The sequence below is a fragment of the Podarcis liolepis genome (assembly GCF_965112155.1).
Source record: "Podarcis liolepis genome assembly, chromosome: 4".
Taxonomy (NCBI): Eukaryota; Metazoa; Chordata; class Lepidosauria; order Squamata; family Lacertidae; genus Podarcis; species Podarcis liolepis.
The window spans coordinates 4,888,344-4,898,863 of NC_139558.1; the positions used below are offsets into that span (position 1 = coordinate 4,888,344).

Here is a 10,520-nt window from a genome sequence, read left to right on the forward strand (position 1 = left end):
TGAGTCTATGATTGTATGAACATCTGGAGTCCACCAGTTCACCATCCCTGGTCTATATGCTACACTTATCATAGGGATTAGCATTCTTCTGCTACATTTTTCACATTGGACATATCATTTAGTGCAAATCAAAAAGACAGAGTAATCATACTTGCCCCATTGGCATATGGTCAGTCCTTATGTGCTTGATGTATAGAACAAAACACTAGCTGATCTCTTTAAACACTTTTAAAAATAATTTAAAACTCTGTATAGAGTAAATAAACGAAATACAGAACTATTTGCTGGAAAACTAGATCAAAGCTGCTATGCTTCTGACCAGTTCTTTTGAAGTCCCATTTGCCATTTTATTTCCCATTATAACCATTCTGTTAACTTCCTTGGAAGTCAGATGAAAATATTCATTGGAACATTCAACATGAGCTGTGGAGAATGGTAGGCAAGTTACCCCTATTTTCTCTCCTCACACAAATTTTGTCTGAAGCACTGAGATGTTCATTCTCCAAAGTCAGTTGTAAATTCTCTTTCAAAGGCAGGAACATGCGCATCTTCTTACACAGGGTGAGTGAATTCCATTTCTTTGGAGAAGACCTAGAAATGTAGAAAAGGGAACCACCACAACAACACCATTTTATTAAGCTATTTTATTAAGACTAGCATAAGGATAAAGAAAAAGAAAAAAGGAACCACTAGTTTCTTAGGGTTCCTTTTTGCTCCTTTGGATTATCCATAAAAGGTATCAGCTTGCTTTAGCATAGTAGAAAATAAATATATTTTTCAACCTCGCAGTTTTCCTTTCAAACATAATACATTGAGGACCTAAAGCATGGGTGGCAAATATACGGCCCTTAGGCAAACAACTGGCTTTAGGCCTTTAGTCCCCATTGTTTTAAAAATATGTCCTTTTCAGATCAGTTGAACCAACACTGCAAAAGGTTAACATAGAAGAGCCACAAATCTGATTGGTGGTTGAGGACTTGCCCTTGAAAACTCATTTGTACATTCTTATTCTTCTTCTTTGGCGATCCCTAGTAGCCGAGTAAGATTGTCTTCCATAAACACAGTTTTAACAATGAGTCTGTAAGTGACTGTGGAGGCCAATTCTGGATCCACACGTCCTTCCACAGTGGGGATATTGGTTTCTGGGAGGGAGTTGATCACAATGTGAATTTGTCAAGTGTGCCTTCCTCTTAGCATGTTTCTCCTTGCGTCCTGAGTTCGAGTGTCTTCAAAGCCTATGACACCTTTGGTAAAGGCTGTTCTCCAACTGGAGCGCTCACAGGCCAGTGTTTCCCAGTTGTCAGTGTTTATACTACATTTTTTTATATTTGCCTTGAGATAGTCTTTAAACCTCTTTTGTTGACCACCAGCATTGTGCTTTCCATTTTTAAGTTTGGAATAGAGTAATTGCTTTAGAAGACGATCATCAGGCATCCGCACAACATGACCAGTCCAATGAAGTTGATGTTGAAGAATCATTGCTTCAATGCTGTTGATCTTTGCTTCTTCCAGTACACTGATATTAGTTCGTCTGTCTTCCCAAGTGATGTGTAAAAAATTTTGGAGACACCATTGATGGAATCTTCCGAGGAGTTGGAGATGGCGTTTATAAGTGGTCCATGTTTCACAAGCATATATTAAGGTTGGTAGTACAATAGCTTTGTAAACAATCATTTTGGTTTCCCTGTGAATGTCTTCGTCCTCAAACACTCTGCACTTCAATTGGGAGAAACTGCACTCACAGAGCTCAGGTGATGCTGGATTTTGGCATTAATGTCAGCCCTTGTGGAAAGATAACTGCCCAGGTAGGAGAAGTGATCAACATTTTCCAACATTGCACCATTGAGTTGGATTTGTGGTGCTGCAGAGGGGTTATTTTGTACTTGGTGCAGCCAAGCTTTTTGTATTTCATCACACTCATATGAATGAGAAATAGAACACTCCAAAGATAGTAGCAGCCCTTGTTCTTGACTGGGTTCATTAGGAACAGAGAAGAAGTCTAGTTTCCAGCCCAATGCTCTTCCCGAGTACACCTTTCACTTTCACCTATGTGTGTGAATGGATGTCATTCATTCCTAAGGGGAAATGGATGTACCGCTTGGTAATGTCACATGTTGGGAACAAAAGTTGCCCATCACACTAGTCTGTGAGGGAAGATGTGTGGAAGCAATGCCTTTGCATTCTCATTGGAAGATAGCTTTACAATTATGGGGTATGGGGGGCTTAGTTAGCATAAAGAAAGTCAACTTTATTCAATATCTCCTGTGTTTCCTTAAAGTGGCAGCTCATTTAAAGAAACTTCATCTCTGATCTGGCAAATCAGGGTCATCATGACAACCAATCCCTCTCATATGTTAGGAGATGTCGGAAAGAAATGAAAGTATTTTGTGCAGGAGCTCTTTTGAATTCTCTTTGTCACGCTAGACACGTCAGAAAATTCTGTTAAATGCAAAGTATTCTTGAGGCTGACATGTCATAACAGACCCGTTAGCAATTTCAAAAATAACAATACAACGTGGTGGAAATAACAAGCCTGCCATTTTCTTTGCCACATTTGGAAAGACAGCTCTATTTGTGACCTGAACATTCTGGGATTCCCAGCAGGAGAAATATCCCAAAATTCAATGCATTTACTAACTTGTCCCCAGAAACACTGTAATTTGAGAGATTGAAAGATAGCAACCACTTTGATAGTGTTTGCCAATAGAAAAACATATATAAAATGTATAATGGCATTGATTTTGCAGTCTGAAGGGATTCAGGAATAGATTTAAAGTTGCCAGCAGTGCAATTCTGCTAAAGCAGGCCAGCAAAACTTGGAACTTACCTAGTCCAAACACACGCCTCCAGCGCATTAGACCCTCATTCCCTTGTTGCAGCCTTGGAACCGCAAGCGCATGGCATGGGTGGGAGGGTTTGTCAAGCATTGAATAGACCACCATAGAGAACTAGTGGGATGCATTCAGACTGGTGAATCAACAATTGTGCAGAACTGCAATGTAGTCAGAAGGAGAAGTATTTTCCAAAACCAGGCAAATGCCCTCGAGGAGCTTAATAAATCAACTCTTTTGGCTGCCAACCTGGGACTATTTGATCACCTTGAGGTCTATGATTCATGCCTGATGAGTCACATGACTTGGAGATCAGGTGGATTCCAGATGTATGATGTTTCAGTCAACAATTCAAAAAGTAGCTATTTACCGAGACATTTCCCTGACTATTGATACCCATTCATTGCAATTGATCTTATTATTTTGTTCTATTGATCTGGCTTTATTCTGATATTTTGTTCTTGTTTTGTTTGTGAATAGCCTTGGTAGTACTTTTTGAAATGTAAGACAATATATAGGTAAGTTCTTTTAATGAAATAAATATTTATTTATTTATTCTGGCCAAAAAAGTTCAAATTTTCTTTGGAAGCTGATCCAGTTAGAATATTTTATACAATGAAACTCATCTCAAGATCCCTAGGAATGACACTCGGGGCAAAGACAATATAACAACTTGTTTCTTTGTTTTAATATTAATATAATTTACATTTCACCTTTTCAGCATACAATAGCATTCAAGACAGCTGAAAATGCAATAAAATAATAATAAACCATACCAAAACCCAACAAACGTTGAAGTTTTGAAAATATTGAATGTAATATTGAAGTCAAATGTTAATAAATTTATTTCCATCCTAATGCATGCTCTCCTGGTTTTCACTGTGGTTCAGTGTAAATCATGAAAATGCTTATGTGGAGTCTGCCTATTGGTAAGCACCAGGGACATCAGCAACAGCCAGCCTCCCACTGATTTTATAACTATTCTGGAAACAAACACACACAGGAAGAGAGCCCCCTGTTGTTATTTTTTACTTGGGGGGGGGGCAGGATAGGTGAATCAACATTCAACTTGCTGGTATGCCTGCGTGTAAAGCAAGTTTCAAAGCTAAGATCACTCCAAGGGCAAACGAAATCACTGTAACTGCTATTAAAATCCTGTGCCCATTGTTACCCAACAATCTGGTCCAAAAGGCAATAAAAAATATAGCAAGGTTTGGTTGGGCAGACCAAAGTCCACCTAGCTCAGCATTCTGTTTTCAACAGTGGTCAGTCCAGTACTTCTGGGGGAAATGTATATTGGCAGTAAAATGTAAAATCACTTACATTCTGACTGCTTGTCGGCTTGCAGATTCCATTAAACCTCATTTTCTATTCTAAATATCTCAAATTAAATGTGATAGCAGTGGAGCCCAGGTCATGGTCTGAAGCCCATTATTCAGCAACTATGCAGGTTTGTCCAGTGTCTAGATGAGTCATTGCAGCTCCCTGGGGGAAAGATGATTTGTTATAAATACAGTCAGTAAATAGCTTTGACACTGACAGATCCATCTCTTAAAATGTGGGCCTTACCCAATCATGCATAAAACAGGTGTAAGTGAGGTCAGTGTGATGAGAAAAGGGGCGGGGGGAGGGGGCTAACTCTGTGACCAACATAAATCTCTTCACAACCCTGCCCCCTGGCACTTCTCTCTAGCTAGGCTCAATTTTGGAATCAGATCCAGTTAGAGGGGAAAGGAGAAGAGGTTAAGTGGTCAACTATGGAGAAGTAAGGCTCAGAAGAACATCTCCTCCATGTGAGCTTTTGCTACATCCCCATTTAAATGTGTGCGCACAAACACACACAGTTTAATTATTAAAAGTGCAAAAAGATAAAATGATCAAATCAGATGAGCTACCAAACTAACAAGCAATTATTACAGAAGGTCATGTTTGGGTATAAATACAGAAATACAACAAAACTAAAGCAAAAAATAATAATTAGGAAATGCCCCTTGACACTGCTATTTATTGGTATTTTTCCTGCATTGCAGGGAGTTGGACTAGATGACCCTCAGGGATCCTTCCGACTCTACAATTCTGTGGTTTGTTAAATTTATTTCTCATCTTTATCCATCAGTGAGCTCAAGACAATGATGAACTGAGAAAAACAATCCATACTTGAATCATGATTGCAAGAGACTCTTGGTTGGAGTGATAGGTCCGCCATTAGCACATCTAGGTTGGGTCTTAAAGTCAAGGTTGTCCCACTGCTATAAAAATAAACCTGATTTAAGCCTCTATTGACTACCCAGAAAGCCTCAACAAACACTTTGATAATTGGATTGTTGTTAGCATTCCCTTTTCCTAGTCATTGTGAATTAAGTGCTTCTCACTTCTCAAGGTGCTTCTCCACTGCCTTCTCACAGTGCCACAGTCAATGAGCACAACATGTATAAAGTAAAAGGCTAATACTTCTCTTGATATCTAGCTGATATATTATTCATTTATAAAAGTTTTTTAAAAATAAAATATCTATAACCAAATATAGATGCATCTGGATGATATTAAAATGTGATGTATCTAATATCTGTATCTCTTGATACATCACTTGTGATGTTAATGAAGAAATATAACCTCATACGAGAGATATAGGACACATAAATTTGGGATTGGGCTTCTTAATAGGACAGTTAATCCATGTATAATCCTTCCTTAAATTAAATTCCAGTTCAATGTGACAGGATCTTGCTTGGAATTAACATTGCAATCTTCTGATCCATCCGTGAGTTCACACTTATTAGTGCAGAATTAGATATAAAGCAACTACTGTAGTCATGTAGACCATTAAGGATCTGGACAGAACACAAATCTCTGCAGTGAACGCAGGTTTTTGTTCTTTGTGTGTTCACTTCTCATTTTTAAAGGTACAGCATCCTTTTAAAAGTGCCAGATAAAACTTTGATGTTACAGTTGAATGGAGTGACATTTATTGCAGATGGTTTAAGTAATAAAACATGACAAGCTATCTAGATACACTGATTAATGACAACCTCAACTGTGCAGTAATTTGAAGATGGATGCTTTGAACATAGAAAAGTATTTTTTTCCTTGTGTTTTTCACTCAAACACTTCAAAAAGAGATTTTTGAATTCACCACTTTCCCCCCTGTATCTGCTTCACACATCCCATGAAAATATTTTAGCAATCCTTAGCATAAGTACAGTTAAAACTGTATCTGAACATAAGTTCATTTAACAAAAAAGCAAAACTGTATTAAACTCTCTGTTCTTCCACATGTTTTCTCCTGGAAAAAATGTTTGCTTGTGACCTGAAATCTAGATGTATCATTTCAAGACAGCAAGTTATATGTTTGAATGAAATCCCTACACATATAAAACCAAGTAAATCAGTGAAAAGATCATGCTAGGTTCTTTCACGCCCACATCTCAACACCCACAAACCCTTAGTCTGAAGGAATAGATTTTCGGAATAGCTTTACCATGATCTGGTGCAAAATAGGGTTTTAACCCTAGCAGTTCGAAAGCACGTCAGAGTGCAAGTAGATAAATAGGTGCTACTCCGGCGGGAAGGTAAACGGCATTTCCGTGTGCTGCTCTGGTTCTCCAGAAGCGGCTTAGTCATGCTGGCCACATGACCCGGAAGCTGTACGCCGGCCAGTAAAGTGAGATGAGCGCTGCAACCCCAGAGTCGTCCACGACTCGACCGAACGGTCAGGGGTCCCTTTACCTTTATGCTTAACCAGAGCTGGCCCTTCCAAGATTCAGAGTGTGGCAGCTGCTTCAGGTGGCAAATTTTGTGTGGCATATAGTGGCTAGGAATGTGTGCCATGAGGTCTTAGCTGCTTGCAGTCCTAGGGTGCAGTGGAGGATTCTATTCTATCAGTTTTTCCGGATCACGTGGCCAGCATGACTAAGCCGCTTCTGGCAAACCAGAAGAGCGCACGGAAACGCCGTATACCTTCCCGCCGGAGTGGTACCTATTTATCTACTTGCACTTTGACGTGCTTTCAAACTACTAGGTTGGCAGGAACAGGGACCAAACAACGGGAGCTCACCCTGCCGCTGGGATTCAAACCGCCAACCTTCTTATCGGCAAGCCCTAGGCTCTGTGGTTTAGACCACAGCACCACCCGCGTCCCATATGTAGTATGTCTATATAGTTGAATGGGATTTCACTCAACTAAATACAAGCACTCCTCCTTAACTAGGTGAAATTGGATGCAATTATACATATTAACATTTTAATGTTGCTCCGTTTTTTCAATGTTTTATTAGTGTGCAAGCGCCTGTCTTCAGTTACATACAAGGACAGAAGCAAGAGAAGTGAAGGTACTGCAGAACGGAAAGCTGCAGAAAATGTGCATTCTCCAATTCTATAATTTAATTTTAGAAATTTCTGTAGTTAAACTGGAATTCAAGAGTGGAACCTGGGTCTGAGAGAACCAAAGGGGAAATAAATGAATGGAACTCGGCAAAATCAGTCATTCCTAACCAATAACTGTACATTCTGAGCTTATGGATGACACGGCTGAGGCATCACACTGTCAAATGCCATGCTAGAAATGGTGTGGTGTAACCATGTATTGAACTAATGTGTAACTCCAGGTAGAGGTTAAGTATTCCTCGTACCACTTCCAGTGCCCTACTGTTATGTCACAAAAATTAGCAGATTACTAGCTCCAGGAGACCAGAAAGAAAGAAAGAAAGAAAGAAAGAAAGAAAGAAAGAAAGAAAGAAAGAAAGAAAGAAAGAAAAGATTTAAGTTGTAAGAGAGGCATGGCAATATTGAGGATAAAAAGGCTGTCCCTGATGTTTATCGTCAAATTCAATTACTCTGGGAAATATGTTTAAAACATTGAAAGCTCAGAAGTCTCTGTCCTTCAGAGTTTCTCTTTCTTGCTTTTTCGTGGTAGTTTTTTCATCAGAATTTGATGAGTTAGGAGTAAAAAGGATCCTTCAGTATTCACAGGCAATGCACATACATTAAAAATAATGAAATTGCTCTGCATACAGTAGCTTACCTAGCAGATTGTCACAGCGTGCCTTCTCATTAGGATGCCTGCTTGAAGCCTTGAATCTTGGCATCAGGCAATACAGGAATTTCCAGGTGTGAAAAGCCAGACACAGGTATTTATCTTCATTTCTAAACTGCTGTTCAGAGCACTGTGACATCCACAGAACTTTGTTTTCAACAAATATAGGAGGTCCAGATTTTCACATACTGCCAATTTCCTTCCAGTCTTTAAATGAACAGCTTAAGTTTCTCTGGCTGTTTCTGGGTTTCTTGGAGTAGAAGTGTATTATTTACATTATCTGTGATAGCTAAATGGAACTGCCATGTTAAGAGGAACCAGTTCTTTTGAGCACAAGATGCTGGGAGAAAGCAACATGGAGTCTTCCTGCCTTTGTACCCTCTTTGTGAGATTCCCAGAAGCACTTGGCTGGTTACAGCTGAAAACAAGATTCTAGATTAGATGGGCCATTGAATCTTATCCTGTTCTGTTAAAGTACTGTGGTGAATGAAGAGCTAACAAGGCAGAGGACCTTCTTGGAAGTGGCGCCTGTCCTATGGAACGCCCTCCCATCAGATGTCAAGGATATAAACAACTATCTGACTTTTAGAAGACATCTGAAGGCAGCCATGTTTAGGGAAGTTTTTAATGTTTGATGTTTGACCGTGTTTTAAATATTCTATTGGGAGCCCCCAAAGTGGCTGTGGAAACCCAGCCAGATGGTCAGAGTATAAATTATTATTATTATTATTATTATTATTATTATTATTATTATTATTCGTAGTGGAGGCCATCTGCCTCCCAGGGCTGTGGGGAAAATAATGTTTGTGGGCCCGGGCACAGAGCTTAATCCAATTCAATGCCTTATCCACCAACACGTGGTGACAATTGCTATAAGGTACTCAAAACCCTCCCGATGGGCCCAACTTACCTGCAGGTAAATCCCTCCCTGGCCCTGAATGCAGTGATACAATATTTCCATAGCATGGTCATACACAGAATCTGTCTGCCCACCTTTGGGCAGGGCCACATGCTACATAGGGTGGGAGAGTGGTGAATTATATGTTAGGGTTGCCATATGTCTGGGAAAACCCAGGGCCAACAGGCCCATCTGGGCATTTTCACTTTTTTTAATGTCTGGGTTTTTTTTTAATTTGGGGGTGGGTGGGTTGGGGGGGGCACGCACATGCTCGGAAGGGCACTGTGCCCTGGAAGCGGAAGCACCGCAGCGGAGTGAGGTCATCGCATCAAAGATAAAGCAGGTGCTGGGGTCCTGCATCCGCTTGGGCTGGCAGGGCTCAGGCTTGACTAGCTTGTGCTTGTGCCTCTCTGCAGACTGCAGCCACTGTCATCTCAAGCCAGGGAAAGAGGCACATGGGGGTGGGGGTGGCCCCACCCATGCCCACACACCTCTTTCCCTGGCGCAGGCTGGCAGCGACTTGGGCTGTCCTCTTTTTTGTTCTTCAAGATATGAAAGCCCTATTATATGCCCAGTGAGCAGACCTGTGAAGACAAACAGCTGAAGTCTTCACTCAGGTCTGCTATTAAGATCCTCCCACCCCCTGCTTGTCTGTGACATGTCCATTCAAATGCAGTTGGCACTCACCAGAACACAAGAAGTTCTTGTGTTTGTTTGTTTTTTTCTGCTGTTGTTAAGATGGCCAGGGTGGCAGCAGTGGCAGTGACTTCTTCTCATCAAAATCTCGCAAGATCTCATGCACTCCATGAGCTCTCATAACAGCTCTGTGAGAGCTCACAGGAGCTCTTGAAAATATTGTGAGATCTCACCAAAACCCATTGCCATCGCTGCTTCATAGGCACTGCCACACGACCTGGGAAGAGGAGGAATGAGGATTTGGTGGGGAGGCACCTTCTCATTTCACCTCAGGCAGCGAAATGGGACATAGCACCCCTGAAAATGACTGATTGAAGTCAGCGATTCTAAACCTCTATAATGCTTTTATCCTAAATATAAAAATAAGCAGTTTAACTGGATTCATAGCTTACCCTCCAACATTTCTCTGATGAAAAGAGGATGTCGTATTCCATCATCAGCAACATCATCATCTGACTGGGTTGCCCCAGCCATTATGGGCAGCTTCCAACATATATAAAACGTAATAAAACATTAAAGATAAAAACTTTCCAATACTAGGCTGCCTTCAGATGTCTTCTGAAGGTTGTATAGTTACTTATCTCCTTGACTCAGGGCTCACATAACTCCATACCCTCCAACATTTCGCTGATAAAAATAGGGACATCCTAGAGAAAAGCGGGACTTTCCAGGATCAAATCAGAAACCAGGATGGCTTCTGTAAATCTGGGGCTGTCCCTGGAAAATAGGGACACTTGGAGGGTCTGTCATAAGAAGTTGTTTCTTAGTGAAAGCCACAGAAAATATCAAAAATCTCTGTGACTTATGCATATGTATTTAATACATATGTATTTAATTTAAGGCATTTGTATACCACTTAAGCCTTATTCTGTGCCCAATAAATGTCTTTGCCCGGCGGCGCTGGGACCATCAATGAGCAATTTTGGGTCAATGGTGGACAGGTCTGGAAACAATTTTATTCCCTCTCAACTTGATGGGCACTTGGTTGGGGTTTTTCCTCACCTTTACCCCAGTGAATTTATGGCTTCATTGTTAGGCAAGGAACATTGTTTGTATAAGGGTA

At 40.6% G+C, this 10,520-nt stretch overlaps 1 long non-coding RNA gene across 1 annotated transcript; it reads right to left on the reverse strand.

Annotated features, from left to right (window-relative positions):
- Positions 1–3,660: 3,660 nt before the first annotated feature.
- Positions 3,661–9,941, reverse strand: LOC310706122. The gene is made up of 3 exons (XR_014525701.1): positions 9,850–9,941; positions 7,852–8,281; positions 3,661–4,316 (listed from the first exon to the last, which is right to left on the reverse strand). It is a non-coding gene; the product is annotated as an uncharacterized lncRNA (long non-coding RNA).
- Between the last annotated feature and the right edge of the window lie 579 nt (positions 9,942–10,520).